Source organism: Salvelinus fontinalis, chromosome 2 (assembly GCF_029448725.1).
Source record: "Salvelinus fontinalis isolate EN_2023a chromosome 2, ASM2944872v1, whole genome shotgun sequence".
NCBI classification, from domain to species: domain Eukaryota; kingdom Metazoa; phylum Chordata; class Actinopteri; order Salmoniformes; family Salmonidae; genus Salvelinus; species Salvelinus fontinalis.
Genome location: NC_074666.1, coordinates 20683770 through 20699982, shown reverse-complemented (window position 1 = coordinate 20699982; position 16213 = coordinate 20683770). Strand labels below are relative to the sequence as shown.

General features: G+C 42.0%; 1 long non-coding RNA gene and 1 pseudogene across 1 annotated transcript; one reads left to right on the top strand and one right to left on the bottom strand.

Annotated features, from left to right (window-relative positions):
* Nucleotides 1-17: 17 nt before the first annotated feature.
* On the bottom strand, nucleotides 18-1759 carry LOC129814077 (uncharacterized). Its single transcript, XR_008753228.1, has 2 exons — nucleotides 418-1759; nucleotides 18-156 (listed from the first exon to the last, which is right to left on the bottom strand). It is a non-coding gene; the product is annotated as an uncharacterized LOC129814077 (long non-coding RNA).
* A 140-nt stretch (nucleotides 1760-1899) lies between these two features.
* On the top strand, nucleotides 1900-15503 carry LOC129814072 (helicase POLQ-like; annotated as a pseudogene).
* Nucleotides 15504-16213: the final 710 nt, after the last annotated feature.

The following is a 16213-nucleotide window of genomic DNA, read 5'->3' as shown; positions in this document are numbered from 1 at the left end:
TAGATTAACAAGCAATATTCCACATTAAGAATTATTTTAATACAATTATTACAGTATCTATCCTACACTAGTTCCCCAAGACAGGCTGACAGTTACTCCAAGTGCTGGTTGTCGAAAGTGTTTGGATCTTTCATAATGTGGGTCCAGACATGAATCCTGCGGAGGAAAATATTATCAGTATTTATTACAAAAAGGTCTAAATGATCAAAACATGGTCATTTTGAGCCATAGACAGGTCTGTAGCACACAATGTCATCTGTACCCTCTGGTAAGTTGTGATAGATGGTGCATTGACATTTACAAAGATAAACTATCACAGAGCAACCTCAAGGCTTAATGCTGCTCACCCAAGAGTATTGGATCATATGATATTCTGTCCCAAGACTAGTCAATAAAATTAGTGATTTGATGACTTACCCATAGAATGAACTTTATGGCTTTGGAAATCTCCCTGTTTCTTACCACAGACCTGGAAAGGAATAAACACCTTGTTAATATGGCATGACAGCCTGGTGATGTGATATGAACATGTTTAGCTTAATCTGACCAAGTTCTCACATGTTACGTGCCTACTGTAAATTCTTCCTGTGTGGCGGTTTATAAACAGGGACAGCAGCTATTGGAAAGAAGTTTGGAGGAAATGTATGCATTTTATAATTAAACATTGCTCAATTGCATCTCTGCTCATCAGTACAGTATTAGGTACTGTAGTCTGACAGACCTGAACATTCTTGGAAGTCCACTGATGTCACAGAATGCAGCCCTTCTGTGGTTGTTCATATGGATTCTCCATCCATAATGGCTGGGGAGATAACTTTATGTACATGTTTATGTGAATCCATCCAACAATGTAGTTGCCATAGATCAAATCCTGTTTAAAACAGTAATGTTCGTCATGTGGAATGTCACTCCTTGAGTACTAAGAGTACCTAAGAATCAAGTTATATTTGCATTTTCAAATGTCATCCGAAATCCAATTATTCCATCCATATAGTTTTTCTTTGTGCACTCTTACTAGATGGATAGCTAGCTAATAGTAACGTTACATATGCATATTAAATCGTTCACAATTTCATCCTTCTTCTGGACTACATTAGACGAGCCTGGGATACTTCTGAGACATTGTTCTGCGAAAAAAAGTAAAGAGGACATTAGCTTACATCAAATATAGAGTTTACTCTGGCCAGCTAGCTAGTTTATTGGCCAGCGGATCCGACCCGTTTGTTTTGCATAGGGTCGGACAGCATTCCTGTATAGATTAAGACACCGCGGAACTGGCAAAATATATGGTTTGAGAATGTACATCAATCCAGGGATGACAAATGCGTTGTACTCCGAATAGTCTCATCCCAAATATTACAGCACTGGCTCTGTGGTTTCTTAATCTACACGGGAATTATGTCCGACCCTAATGTAGCTGTAAGTGAACGGGTAGGATGCTGGATAGTTAGCTAGTTTATAGGACACATGTGGCTAGTTAACGTTAGCTAACAATGGATGGCATAGCTACAGTTAGAGGTTAGCCATTTGGCTAGCTAATACTAGGTTATCTTAATCATTACAAACGTCAGTATGATTGTGCTTTTATCCCTAGCAATGAAATGTATACACAATAATAAAACTGCATTCTTATATGTGCCTCCAAGCCGCGAAATGTTTAATTAAAGATCGAACGCTTCGGACAGCGAGCATTTGTGACCTGCTGTTGTGAAGAAAACAACATTGACGTCACATCCGGTTCAAGTTTAAATGTTGGTGCATGATCAGTAGTTCTTCCCAAAATGAATGGATTTTCAAAGTGATAGTTTGTTAAATTTCCATATAACACATCTTAATAATTCCTTATAACAAATATAATGAATATAAAATATAAAAATACGTTACTGCAAATATGAACTAATTGTATCACTGTCAATAGGTCGTAATAAATACAGTCTGTTTACTCCACTGGACTCAATTTGAAGTTAGATTGATATATTTACTCGTCTCAGATGGGCTAATCCGTTAAATAAACTCATGTTTACTAGTAAAGCATTAGACAAATCTAAACGGATCCAACTCTAACGTCACCCAATTGAAGTTGACATTTAAAACGGTTAAGGTAAGGGTTTCGGGTTGGGGTAGAATAGGGTTTAAAAATCGGGTATGGACGCCCCAAGGATCCATGATAGCACTAACCGTTTAAAATTGCATTCTCTGTACCGTAGCCATTTAACTAATTTAAATAAGTTCTCCTCTGTATATACAGTACTTTTTTGAGTCGTTTGGTAGTAAGCTAAGCTTTAACCGTGTCTAACAATTTAATTTAGCTACGTTCAGTTAACGTAAAGTAACGAAAGACGTAGAGTTTTCTGGCTAACATTTCGTTATCTAACGTTAATCAACGTTAGTTAGTAAAACATTTTTTAAAGCTAGTTTGTTAACTCACTCACCCAAGTTGACTAATTTACCAAGTAATTGGGGACCTCAACCTGTCAGCCACCATGTTTGTATTGAATGCAACGTTACTTACTTAACTAGCATGCCAACATGACTGATATGCTTAGGCTAGGTGTCAGACAGAGTCAGGTTTGACAATGAGTGCCGAGATTAAAGTAAAACGAGTGTCCTCGAGGAAGAGGTCCAGAGATGGGCTCAGAAGTCATCTCACGCCCGTAAGGAAAAGACCCAGTGCTTCTGGACGACAATGTCCTGACAACAGCACAGGCGAAATGGAGCATCCCAGGGCTATGGGCCAATCTATGGATGCAAAGTTCAGTGAGGTGGGTAGCTAACATAACAATCGTACAGTACACTGTTTGTGGTCTGATCATATATTGTCTAGTAATGCGTTACACATGTATTAACAGTTTTACATTTCTTTTGCAGTACTGTAGTGACACTGAGGATTTATTTGGGGACTATGACAGCAATGTGGGTGACAGTTCTTTCCTGGCCAAGCTGGATAGAGAGGAGCAGAACATGAGATGGTATGACATTGACCATGCAACCAGCTACCAATGCCCTGTGGTTCTGCAGCATGAGTACCCTGACTTCACCTCACTGAAGTCTTCAACCGACAACTATCTGAAAAAATCACGTGATGACTCAATGACAGACTCAATCCTGAAGTAATGACTTTTTCAGAGACATGCAAAGCTCACAACTCGCCTTTCAACAGGACTCTCCAAACAGCAGAGCGGATCTGCTGTCCAGATGGGGACAAAACGTCCATGCCTACGAGACGTCCTGAGTCTGTCAGCACTGAAGATGGAAATGAGAGGCACAATGCAGGTGTGGTCCCCAAGGCGAGGAAGAGCATGTCAGATCATCTGAAGAGAGCCATGCTGGTTAATGCAGCAGCTCCTTCTAGTGTCTCACGGACTGCAATGCAGAAGGAGGCCGTAGTTACAGAGGAGATCAGTGTTGCCATGCAGGCTATGGAATCTGTCTCCATGGAGAAAATGGACCTTGGGCCTTTCTTCGGTCTTCCCACCAACGTGAAGGCGCTGATATGTAATCTCAAGGAATCAAAGATTTATATGGTGAATAGCTTTCGACCCCTTTTCCCTGTCTAATTGCATGTCCTCACTATAGTTCTGTGTCAATTTTACCATGTTTTACCATGTTTTAAAAGTGTGTGGTTGTCTTGAGTAATTGGATTTCTTGCCCTGCTTCATATTACAGAGGATCATAATCAATGCTCTCTTCTATTTCAGAATGGCAGAAGAACTGTCTAAACCTGGACTCAGTTCAGCAGAGGAGAAACCTCATCTACTCTCTGCCCACCAGAGGTGGGAAGACTGGTGGCTGAGATTCTCATCCTCAAAGAGCTTCTATGCAGAAAGAGGGATGCCATTTTCATTCTGCAATACATATCTCTAGTGCAGGAGAAGGTATTGTGGTCATTATATTATGTTTACAAATTATCTATAATTCCCATTTCATCCAGCTACACAGGGATTATAATCCAACATTTTAGTATTCAAGGTCACATTTGGGTTAGGAAATTGTCACAAAACTCATGTCAATGGAAAATCTGAGTGCTGTATTGCATGCATTTCAAGGTTCAAGGGTTGGCCAGTTTTGGCCTGGAGCTGGACTTCATGGTGGAGGAGTATGCTGGCAGTAAGGGCAGGTTCCCTACAGTGAAGAGAAGGGGAAAGAGGTCCCTGTACATCGCCACCATTGAGAAGGCCCACAGCCTGGTCAACTCCCTCATAGAGGCCAACAGACTGGACAATGTGGGGCTGGTGGTTGTTGACGAGGTATGCAAATATCTTATTACATAAACATCTAAGACATTATCATTGGCAAATATAGAATATCCACTCACTAAACACAAAAAATGAATCCTCTGATGCATTGTGTATTTGATGCAATCAATTATATTGTACAGTAGTGTCTAATTATTCCTGTTTTTATTAGCTCCACATGTTGGGTGATGGTAGCAGAGGAGCTATCATTGAGATGACTAGCCAAAGTGCTCTATGTCAGCAGTAATTGTGACTGCTATTCTTACTCTTATCATGTTCATGGATATTGGAGATCTTTTGAAAAATGTATTTTCTCTTTACACAGAGTCAACTCAGATCATTGGAATGAGTGCTACTCTGGGCAATATCCAAGATCTTCAGGGGTTTCTGAGCGCAGATAACTACACTAATGACTTCAGACCGGTTTGTAATTTCCTAACCATAGGCTTGATATACGCAATGCCATTTTATCCTCTGTGGTATGCCTACTTCTTGTTTGTGAGAGTCTACATGCAACATGAAAATCACCAACATATATATTCTTTGAAACCTTACTTAAAATGGATACAAGTTAGACTGCGGGTTGTGCACTGCTTTGTCTCTATGATTGTAGGCCACTGATAGCCATGGTGTCTGTTTCAGGTCGAGCTGAAGGAGTATGTTAAACTGAAGGACAGCATATATGAGGTGGACCCAAAAGAGGAGGATTGCTTCAGGTTCTCTCGGCTCCTAAACTTTAAGGTATGTTCATCCATTTTATTTTGAAGAGTCATATTTTATATGGCCTGAGGGGGGTGTGGTATATGGCCAATATACTACGGCTAATGGCTGTTCTTATGACACGGAGTGCCTGGTTACAGCCCTTAGCCGTGGTATATTGGTAATATACCACAAACACCGAGGTGCCTTATTACTATTATAAACTGGTTACAAACATAATTAGAGCAGTAAAAATAAATGCTTTGTCTTACCCGTTGAAAGATGTTAGACTATGATATCAATGCAGTAAACGTGAGGATATGATAAGGACAGCTGTATAAAGAGGAGAATGAGTTAGCAATCTGATATACCACGGCTTTCAGCCAATCATCATTCAGGGCTCTAACTACCCGGTTTGTAATGAAATATATACTTGTCTCTAGTACCAGGCAGTCGGCTGTTGAAGGCTGACACATTGTATTTGAAGTCTTAACACCTGACTAATCCTTCTGTTTTCCAGTACTCCAGTGCAATGCAGAAGATCGATCAGGATCATATTGTTCCCTTGGTAACTGAGGTCATTCCAAGCCAGTCGTGCATTGTCTTCTGTCCCACCAAGAAAAATTGTGAGAACATGGCTGAGATGATCTGCAAATACCTGAAAAAGTAAGAGACATATCTTTGTATCCCTCCCCTCTGTATTCCAAATAATGGTAAGCCTGTCCAGTGGCTGTGATTGTGTAGATTGTGATTGATCCAACATGCCACTTCTTCTTCAATTCTCCAGGGACTTTATCCAGTGCAAGCAGGCAGAGAAGGCTGTGTTGCTGGGGGAGCTAAGGAGTAGTGGGAACGGCTCCCTGTGTCCGGTGCTCAAGAAGACAGTGCCGTACGGCCTGGCCTATCACCACAGTGGGTTGACCAGTGAGGAGAGGAAGCTGGTGAAAGAGGTTTACTCTGCTGGGGTTCTCTGTCTCCTCACCTGCACCTCCACGCTGGCTGCAGGGATCAACCTACCTACTCGGAGGTAAGCCAAAGCAAAGAAGCTAACCTGTCTCAGACTACTTTATTGCTACTAAGGCTACTAGGAACAGCTGTTCTCACATGCGACATGTCATAACATAAGTTGCATCTCTGTGTTAGATAATGACAGTTCTTATAGACTTAATTGGATCCATCATTGTGTGTTTGAACCAGGGTGATTCTGCGTTCTCCATACATGGCAGTAGACTTCCTGAAGAGGAGCCAGTACAAGCAGATGGTGGGGAGGGCTAGACGGGCCGGGATAGACACTCACAGAGAGAGCATCCTCATCCTACAGGACAAGGACAAAGTCATGGTAAAGAGCAACAACTGTAAACATGTGCATGTAGTACTACATCAGGTCCTTATGTTTGCATGTTCTGACAGACTCATCTAATGCATTGTTCCTGTCCACCTTTTTGTATTTTCAGGTCAAAAAGCTTGTGTCCGCACCAATGGAGATCTGTAAAAGCAACCTAATGCATGATAACGTAAAGGGTGTTCTGAGTCTCATCCTATCAGTCTTGAAGAATATCCATAAGTGAATTCCAGAAAAATCCAGTTTCCTTTTTAAATGTATCTTTTTAGCAAAGAACTTGGTCTTAATTAATGAATTGATTATATGGTTTTTGTGTTTGTTTTCTTTGTCTCCCTTCAGATCACGAACAGCTTAGAGCAGGTCATAGACTTCATGGATGGTACGTTGTTGTCTGTCCAGAAGAAACAGGTGTGCTTGGACAGGAGCCTGTGGGAGGTGACACAGGAGTGTGTTGAGCTGTTGAAAGAGAAAGGCCTTGTCACTGTGTCCACAGAGCCACAGGATAGGACTCTGCAGGTCACCAAGCTAGCAAGAGCTACTTACAAAGGTGAACTACTCTCAAACACTCCAGAGCTGGTGTTAATTCCATTTCTATTCCCATACCAGGACATTGTTAGCTAGCTAGCTAGCTGTGCTAATCTTGCTATTTTGTAGAAAGCCCTTGTTGATACTAGCCAGATGGCCACAGCTGTTTTTAAATAATTATAATATCAATACAAGCTACATTGGTTAGCTAGCTTGGAGGAAGTATTTAGTGTTGCATGCATTGCGTCTGTGCATTTAGCTAGCTACCATCCCATAGCCTACATCGCATATGAAGTGTGACTGGCTCATCCATGGATGTATGGAGAAAATGCCCTCTTTTTCCTTTTTGTTGTCACTGCTATTTGCTCCCACACATGGGGTTTCATGCTTTTGTTTTAGCTCAAAGTCAAGTTGTTGGCCACTGACGAGCATTGCGATTGTACAAGTAGAAATTATATTTTCTTCACTCGGCAAGCAGCAGGTACCTCTTTTGTTTTAGTGAGAGAAGGAACGGCCTCCCAGTGTGATAAGTACCTATCACCAGTCTATTGACAGTGAGCTTCTCGGTGTGTTTCATGCTTAGGAATCCATTTCAATCCTGTTACAGAGACATGTTTTTTCTATGAATCAATCCTACAGTCTTAAGTGTGTCTGCCCTCTCCTCCTCAGGCTCAGTGGATCTGACCTACTCTGGGGTCCTGTATAGAGACCTGTCTAAAGGCCTGGAGAGCCTGATGCTGGATAGTTTCCTTCACCTGGTCTACCTGGTAACACCCTATGACATGGTCTCCCAGTGCAGGCCTGATTGGATGATCTACTTCAGACAGGTTAGAGCCTTTATGTGCTTCTTAATTCTTTATTTATAATAATATATACGCTACCGTTCAAAAGTGTGGGGTCACTTAGAAATGTCCTTATTTTTGAAAGAAAAGCATTTTTGGTCCAATAAAATAACAAAATGTATCAGAAATACAGTGTAGACATTGTTAATGTTGTAAATGATTATTGAAGCTGGAAACGGCAGATTTCCAAATTATGGAATATCTACATAGGCGTACAGAGGTCCATTATCAGCAACCATCACTCCTGTGTTCCAATGGCACGTTGTGTTAGCTAATCCAAGTTTATAAATTTTAAAGGTAATTGATCATTAGAAAACCCTTTTGCAATTGTGAGCACAGCTGAAAACTGTTGTTCTGATTTTAAAGAAGAAATAAAACTGGCCTTCTTTAGACTAGTTGAGTATCTGGAGAGTCAGCATTTGTGGGTTCGATTACTGGCTCAAAATGGCCAGAAACAAAGGACTTTCTTCTGAAACTTGTCAGTCTATTCTTGTTCTTAGAAATGAAGGCTATTCCATGTGAGAAATCAAATCAAAGTTTATTTGTCACGTGTGCCGAGTACAACAGGACCTTACAGTGAAATGCTTACTTACAGGCTCTAACCAATAGTGCAAAAAATGTATTAGGTGAACAATAGGTAGATAAAGAAATAAAACAACAGTCAATGATTAGCATTCTCACATAAGTGTTCTTTTTTCTATGTGGGAAAGGGCAGTGTGGAGTGCAATAGAGATTGCATCATCTGTGGATCTGTTTGGGCGGTATGCAAATTGGAGTGGGTCTAGGGTTTCTGGAGTAATAGTGTTGATGTGAGCCATTACCAACCTTTCAAAGAACTTCATGGCTACAGATGTGAGTGCTACGGGTCTGTAGTCATTTAGGCAGGTTACCTTTGTTCTTGGGCACAGGGACTATGGTGGTCTGCTTGAAACATGTTGGTATTACAGACTTAATCAGGGACATGTTGAAAATGTCAGTGAAGACACCTGCCAGTTGGTCAGCATATGTCCTGGTAATCTGTCTGGCCCCACAGCCTTGTGTATGTTGACCTGTTTAAAGGTCTTACTCACGTCGGCTACGGAGAGCGTGATCACACAGTCGCCTGGAACAGCTGATGCTCTCATGCATGCCTCAGTGTTGCTTGCCTCAAAGCGAGCATAGGTGTGATTTAGCTCGTCTGGTAGGCTCGTGTCACTGGGCAGCTCGCGGCTGTGCTTCCCTTTGTAGTCTGTAATAGTTTGCAAGCCCTGCCACATAAGACGAGCGTCGGAGCAGGTGTAGTATGATTCAATCTTAGCCCTGTATTGACGCTTTGCCTGTTTGATGGTTCGTCGCAGGGCATAGCAGGATTTCTTGTAAGCTTCCGGGTTAGAGTCCCGCACCGTGAAAGCGGCAGCTCTACCCTTTAGCTCAGTGTGAATGTTGCCTGTAATCCATGGCTTCTGGTTGGGGTATGTACGTACGGTCACTGTGGGGACGACGTCCTCAATGCACCTATTGATAAAGCCAGTGACTGATGTGGTATACTCTTTAATGCCTTTAATGTGACTAATGTGGTGTACTCTTTAATCAGAAGAATCCCGGAACATGTTCCAGTCTGTGATAAAAAAAAAAAACAGTCCTGTAGTTTAGCATCTGCTTCATCTGACCACTTTTTTATAGACCGAGTCACTGGTGCTTCCAGCTTTAATTTTTGCTTGTAAACAGGAATCAGGAGGATAGAGTTGTTGTCGGATTTACCAAATGGAGGGCGAGGGAGAGCTTTGTACGCGTCTCTGTGTGTGGAGTACAGGTGATCTAGAATTTTTTCCCTCTGGTTGCACATTTAACATGTTGATGGAAATTTGGTAGAACTGATTTAAGTTTCCCTGCATTAAAGTCTCCGGCCACTAGGAGTGCCGCCATTGGGTGAGTGGTTTCCTGTTAGCTTATTTCCTTATACAGCTGACTGAGTTTGGTCTTAGTGCCAGCATCTGTCTGTGGTGGTAAATAAACAGCCACGAAAAGTATAGCTGAAAACTCTTGGCAAGTAGTGTGGCCTGCAATTTATCACAATATACTCTACTTCAGGCGAGCAAAATCTAGAGACTTCCTTAGATTTCATGCACCAGCTGTTGTTTACAAATATGCACAGACCCCCCCCCCTCTTACCGGAGTGTGCTGTTCTATCTTGCCGGTGCAGCGTGTATCCCGCTAGCTGAATATCCATGTCGTCATTCAGACAAGATTCCGTGACACCTAGGATATTACAGTTTTTGATGTTCTGTTGGTAGGATATTCGTACATTAAATAGTACCCGCAAAACACCAGTCTCAACGTCAACAGTGAAGAGGCGACTCCGGGATGCTGCCCTTCTAAGCTGAGTTGCAAAGAAAAAGCCATATCTCAGACTGGCCAATAAAAAGAAAAGATTCAGATGGGTAAAAGAACACAGACACTAGACAGAGGAACTCTGCCAAGAAGGCCAGCATCCCTGAGTTGCCTCTTCACTGTTGACGTTGAGACGGGTGTTTTGCGGGTACTATTTAATGAAGCTGCCAGTTGAGGACTTGTGAGGTGTCTGTTTCTCAAACTAGACACTCTAATGTACTTGTCCTCTTGCTCAGTTGTGCAACGGGGCCTCCCACTCCTCTTTCTATTCTGGTTAGTGCCAGTTTGCTCTGTCCTGTGAAGGGAGTAGTACACAGCGTTGTACAAGATCTAAAGTTTCTTGGCAAGTTCTCACATGGAATAGCCTTCATTTCTCAGAACAAGAATAGACTGACGAGTTTCAGAAGAAAGGTATTTGTTTCTGGCCATTTTGAGCCTGTAATCGAACCCACAAATGCTGATGCTCCAGATACTCAACTAGTCTAAAGAAGGCCAGTTTTATTGCTTCTTTAATTAATCAGAACAACTGTTTTCAGCTGTGCTAAAGTAATTGCAAAAGGGTTTTCTAATGATCAATTAGCCTTTTAAAATGATACACTTGGATTAGCTAACACAACGTGCCATTGGAACACAGGAGTGATGGTTGCTGAGAATGGGCCTCTGTACGCCAATGTAGATATTCCATAAAAAATCAGCCGTTTCCAGCTACAATAGTCATTTACAACATTAACAATGTCCACACTGTATTTCTGATCAATTTGATGTTATTATAATGGACAAAATATTTGCTTTTCTTTCAAAACGAGGACATTTCTAAGTGACCCCACACTTTTCAACAGTAGTGTATATATTTTTTCAATGTGCTTCTTGGTTTTCTACATTAGATGGAGATTGGTAGGTAAAATACCTCATACATTTTTTTTTTTTTATGCATTTTTGGCTGTGTTTGACAATATCTATGAAATAATGAAATACATGTTGTTTTGTGTCATTGTTTCTCTTCTGCAGTATTTAGTAGGCTTTTTACGATACCAGTATGGCGAAACTACGATACCTGATTTTAAACCGCAAAGGAAAACACAAAGCAGTCTAAACTCGTTGGTTTCATAACCTACTGTATGTAAAATCTTGTGTGCTATAGCTTGGAAAATAAACTTTTGATTCTGGGTGACAACAACATAAGCCAGCTTGTTTCCAACATTAGGACTGTTTTCCTCAGGAAATTTGGTCCGCTTCATGTTTTGTTTCCTTGCCACAACACCGCTGAATATCTGGTATTGTAACAGCCCTAGTGTTTAGAATAACAATTATTGTGTAAAATCTTTTTTTTGTTTTTGCTCATAAATTCCAGTTCACAAAGTTGTCCGCTGCAGAGCAAAAAAAGTGAGCAGCAGTTGGAGTGCCTGAGTTTCGTTGCTAGAAAGGCTGCTGGCCAGAATGTGATGGTAAGAATATTCGATATCTTAAATGCTGTTATAACAATAGTGTAATATTTCCCTAGGTTTACAGGTCATCATTTAAAGGCAATGTTACCAAATACTAATTGAGTGTATGTAAACTTCTGACCCACTGGGAATGTGATGAAAGAAATTCAAGCTTTCTACTATTATTCTGACATTTCACATTCTTAAAATAAAGTGGTGATCCTAACTGACCTAAGACAGGGAATTTTTACTAGGATTAAAAGTCAGGAATTGTGAAAAACTAAGTTTAAATGTATTTGGCTAAGGTGTATGTAAACTTCTGACTTCAACTGTAGGTATAACAGACTCAGACAGGGACAGGTTGAATATATCAGTGACAAACCTTGCCAGTTGGTCAGCGCATGCACTGGGTACACGTCCTGGTAATCCGTCTGGCCCTGCATCCTTGTGAATGTTGACCTGTTTAAAGGTCTTACTCACATGAGCTATGGAGAGCATGATCACACATTCGTCCGGAACAGCTGGTGCTCTAATGCATGCTTCAATTTTGCTTGCATCGAAGCGTGCATAGAAGCAATTTAGCTTGTCTGGTAGATTCGTGTCACTGAGCAGCTCGCAGCTGGGCTTCCTTTTGTAGTCTGTAATAAACTCAGCAAAAAAAGTAACATCCCTTTTTTCAGGACCCTGCCTTTCAATGATAATTCATAAAAATCCAAATAACTTCACATATGTTCATTGTAAAGGGTTTAAACACTGTTTCCAAATCTTGTTCAATGAACCTTAAACAATTAATTAACATGCACCTGTGGAAATGTCGTTAAGACACTAACAGCTTACAGACGGTATGCAATTAAGGTCACAGTTATGAAAACTTAAGACACTGAAGAGGCCTTTCCAGTGACTCAGAAAAACACCAAAAGAAAGATGCCCATGGTCCTTGCTCATCTACGTGAACGTGCCTTAGGCATGCTGCAAGGAGGCATGAGGACTTCAGATGTGGCCAGGGCAATAAATTGCAATGTCCGTACTGTGAGACGCCTAAGACAGCGCTACAGGTAGACAGGACGGACAGCTGATCGTCCTCGCAGTGGCAGACCACGTGTAGCAACACCTGCACAGGATTGGTACATCTGAACATCACACCTGCAGGACAGGTACATGATGGCAACAACAACTGCCCGAGTTACACCAGGAACGCACAATCCCTCCATCAGTGCTCAGACTGTCCGCAATAGGCTGAGAGAGGCTGGACTCAGGGCTTGTAGGCCTGTTGTAAAGGCAGGTCCTCACCAGACATCCCCGGCAACAATGTCGCCTATGGGTACAAACCCACAGTTGCTGGACCAGACAGGACTGGCAAAAAGTGCTCTTCACTGACGAGTCACAGTTTTGTGTCACCAGGGGTGATGGTCGGATTCGCGTTTATCGAAGGAATGAGCGTTACACAAGGCCTGTACTCCGGAGTGGGATTGATTTGGAGGTGGAGGGTCTGTCATGGTCTGGGGCGTTGTGTCACAGCATCATCGGACTGAGCTTGTTGTCATTGCAGGCAATCTCAACACAGTGCGTTACAGGGAAGACATCCTCCTCCCTCATGTGGTACCCTTCCTGCAGGCTCATCCTGACATGACCCTCCAGCATGACTGCCACCAGCCATACTGCTCGTCCTGTGCGTGATTTCCTGCAAGACAGGAATGTCAGTGGCCTGCCATGGCCAGCGAAGAGCCCGGATCTCAATCCCATTGAGCACGTCTGGGACCTTTCGGATCGGAAGATGAGGGCTAGGGCCATCCCCCCCCCCCCCCCCCAGAAATGTCCGGGAACTTGCAGGTGCCTTGATGGAAGAGTGGGGTAACATCTCACAGCAAGAACTGGCAAATCTGGTGCAGTACTTAATGCAGCTGGTGGCCACACCAATACTGAGTGTTACTTTTGATTTTGACCTCCCCCTTTGTTCAGGGACACATTAATCCATTTCTGTTAGTCACATGTCTGTGGAACTTGTTCAGTTTGTCTCAGTTGTTGAATCTTGTTATGTTCATACAAATATTTACACATTAAGTTTGTTGAAAATAAACACAGTTGACAGTGCTGAGTTTTTTTTAGTTTGCAAGCCCTGCCACATCCGATGAGCGTCAGACTCGGTGTTGTAGGATTCAATCTTAGTCCTGTATTGACGCTTTGCCTATTTGATGGTTCGTCGGCGTGCTTGCATCTTGTTGAATGCAGTCTTAGTGCCAGCATTGGTTTGATGGTAAATGGACAGCTACGAAAAATCTAGATGAACTCTCTTGGTATTTAGTGTGGTCTACAGCTTATCATGAGATAATCTTACCTCAGGCAAGCAAAACCTTGAGACTTCTTTTAATATTAGATTTTGCGCACCAACTGTTATTGACAAATAGACAGACCACCACCCCTTGTCTTACTGGAGGTAGCTGTTCTGTCTTGCCGATGCACAGAAAACCCATCCAACTGTAGATTATCTATGACGTCATTCAGCCACAACTCGGTGAAATGTCCTGTTGGTAGGATAGTCTCGAACGGTGCTCCTCCATTTTATTCTCCAATATTTGCACTGCGGCCAATAGGACAGGTGGTAGAGGCGGATTACCCACTTGCCGCCAAATTCTCACAAAGCACCCGGATCTGCGTCCTCTGTATCGGCATCTCTTCTTTTTGCGAACAATGAATTTGGGCCTGGTCTGGTATCAGCAGTAAATCCTTCGCGTCTGACTCATTAAAGAAAAAATCTTTCTCCAGTTCGATGTGAGTAGTCGCTGTTCTGATATCCAGAAGCTCTTTTCGGTCATAAGAGACGGTGGCAGAAACATTTATATACAAAATAAGTTACAAACAACACGAAAAAACAGGCAAAATAGCACAATTGGTTAGGAGCCTGTAAAACGGCAGTCATGCCCTCCGGCGCCATTCTGATGTTTGGTATACTCAGTTAATGTCATTTGGGACCAGGCAAGCTAAATATAACTATTTGTCCCTCGTGTCAGTGTTTTCATAGAGGCACTTTGAAAATGGATCCATATCGTATGCATGATTATCATAAGAACATTGAGATTTCACTTCAGTGTAACAGAGCTTGGGGTTACTGCAAACACTTCTCAGTACTAAGAATAGCTCTTAAGTTTTTTCTTTTCTTTGCCTTCCATTTTGACCCCACTGATCTCACTGTGTCCTCTCTCTGTTATCAGGAGCTGGAGGAGTTCTGGCCCTTCAATGCTCTCCTGACTGAGCTGACCCGCAGGCTAACCTACTGTGTCCAGGCCGAGCTCATCCCTCTCATGGAGGTAGCGGGAGTCATGGAGGTCAGACTTTAAAAAAAATCTCTATTCATTTTATTGGCATTATACCATCCTCAAAATGGTGACAATGTCCTACTTACCTGTCAACAAAAGGCCCACAAAAACATATCCACATCTTAGGTATCCAATTATAAGAGCAATTGTCCTAGCCAAGTTATTCAGGCATTGTTCCAGTAGTATTTTGCATGCTGTAACCCTTTATCTGCTTTTGACAGGGAAGAGCCAAGCAGCTGTACAACGCTGGATATAAGACACTGGCTCATCTGGCCAATGCTGACCCAAACGTTCTTGTCAAGACTTTGGCTTGTTTCTTGAAGAGGTTCTCCAATCAGATTGTTGCTTCTGCAAAAGTATGACTGTTGTCAAATGCTTAGCACGCACACACACACACACACACACACACACACAATTGCGCTGTTTACATCCTAAATCCATACAGAATAAATAAAAACATTGAATATCGTAGAAAATGGGATTGTGATGAGACGTGTTGAGCATTTACTCTGTAATCATTGTGCTTTTTTGTGGTCTTCCTTTGTTTCAGATGCTGCTGAATGAGAAAGCCGATGCACTTCAGGAGGAGGTGGATGACTTGTTAATGATGCCTCTTGATCTCCCCTCTTTGTAAATATGTTGCTGGGGTGGATTTATTTAGTAAACATTACTTTTTTTTGGCCTGGTGTGTTAATATTGTTTGGTGTAACATATTGTTTATCGGAGTGCTATTAAAACATAATGTGAATCTCTATTTTTTTGTGATAATGTGGTAGATTTCTTCAAAATAGAGTAATAATTCCATCCCATAGAGATGAATAAGATGCTCATGTGAAACAGTGCATCAAAACCATGAAAGAATTCAAGCTCAGTGATCAATGATCACCAGTGATGGGATGGGAAATATTACATTCTATTACAGCGTTGCCATAATTTATCTACAGGCTCCCACGTGCTTGACCCAAGATCAGTGAGTAGTCGGACATATAGGGAGTTCTTCTAGTGCTAGTTTTCATTGGAAATGAAGATAAAAGCTTTTTAACAAAAGCAATCACTTTTTCATGTGAACACAGAATTCTACTCATTACTCCACGTGCTTAACCTACGTCACTTTTGTTTTGAGCCGACTGCCGTTGGCTAAAGCGGGGCACTACGTCTGGGAAGCATCTTGATTCTAAAACGAATGCATCAGAGTTAATCCGCTTCACCCGGGGCATTAATAGTGCTCCCTTATAGGAAAGTAGGCAGCCTACAGTGTATTGAGACCGCCCCTACTTACTTGCAGGTTCCGATGACACGCACATGTAATTGCCTGAGACCAGACAAATTTCATTGGCTCCCCAAGCTAAATTGCCTAGGCTATGGCTTAGCAGGTTAATATGTTCTGATTTACAAGACACCAGGTTCAAACCCTGTCTAAAATCATGGCTAGGATGCGTCACTGCATGGTGGTGTTGTTTCT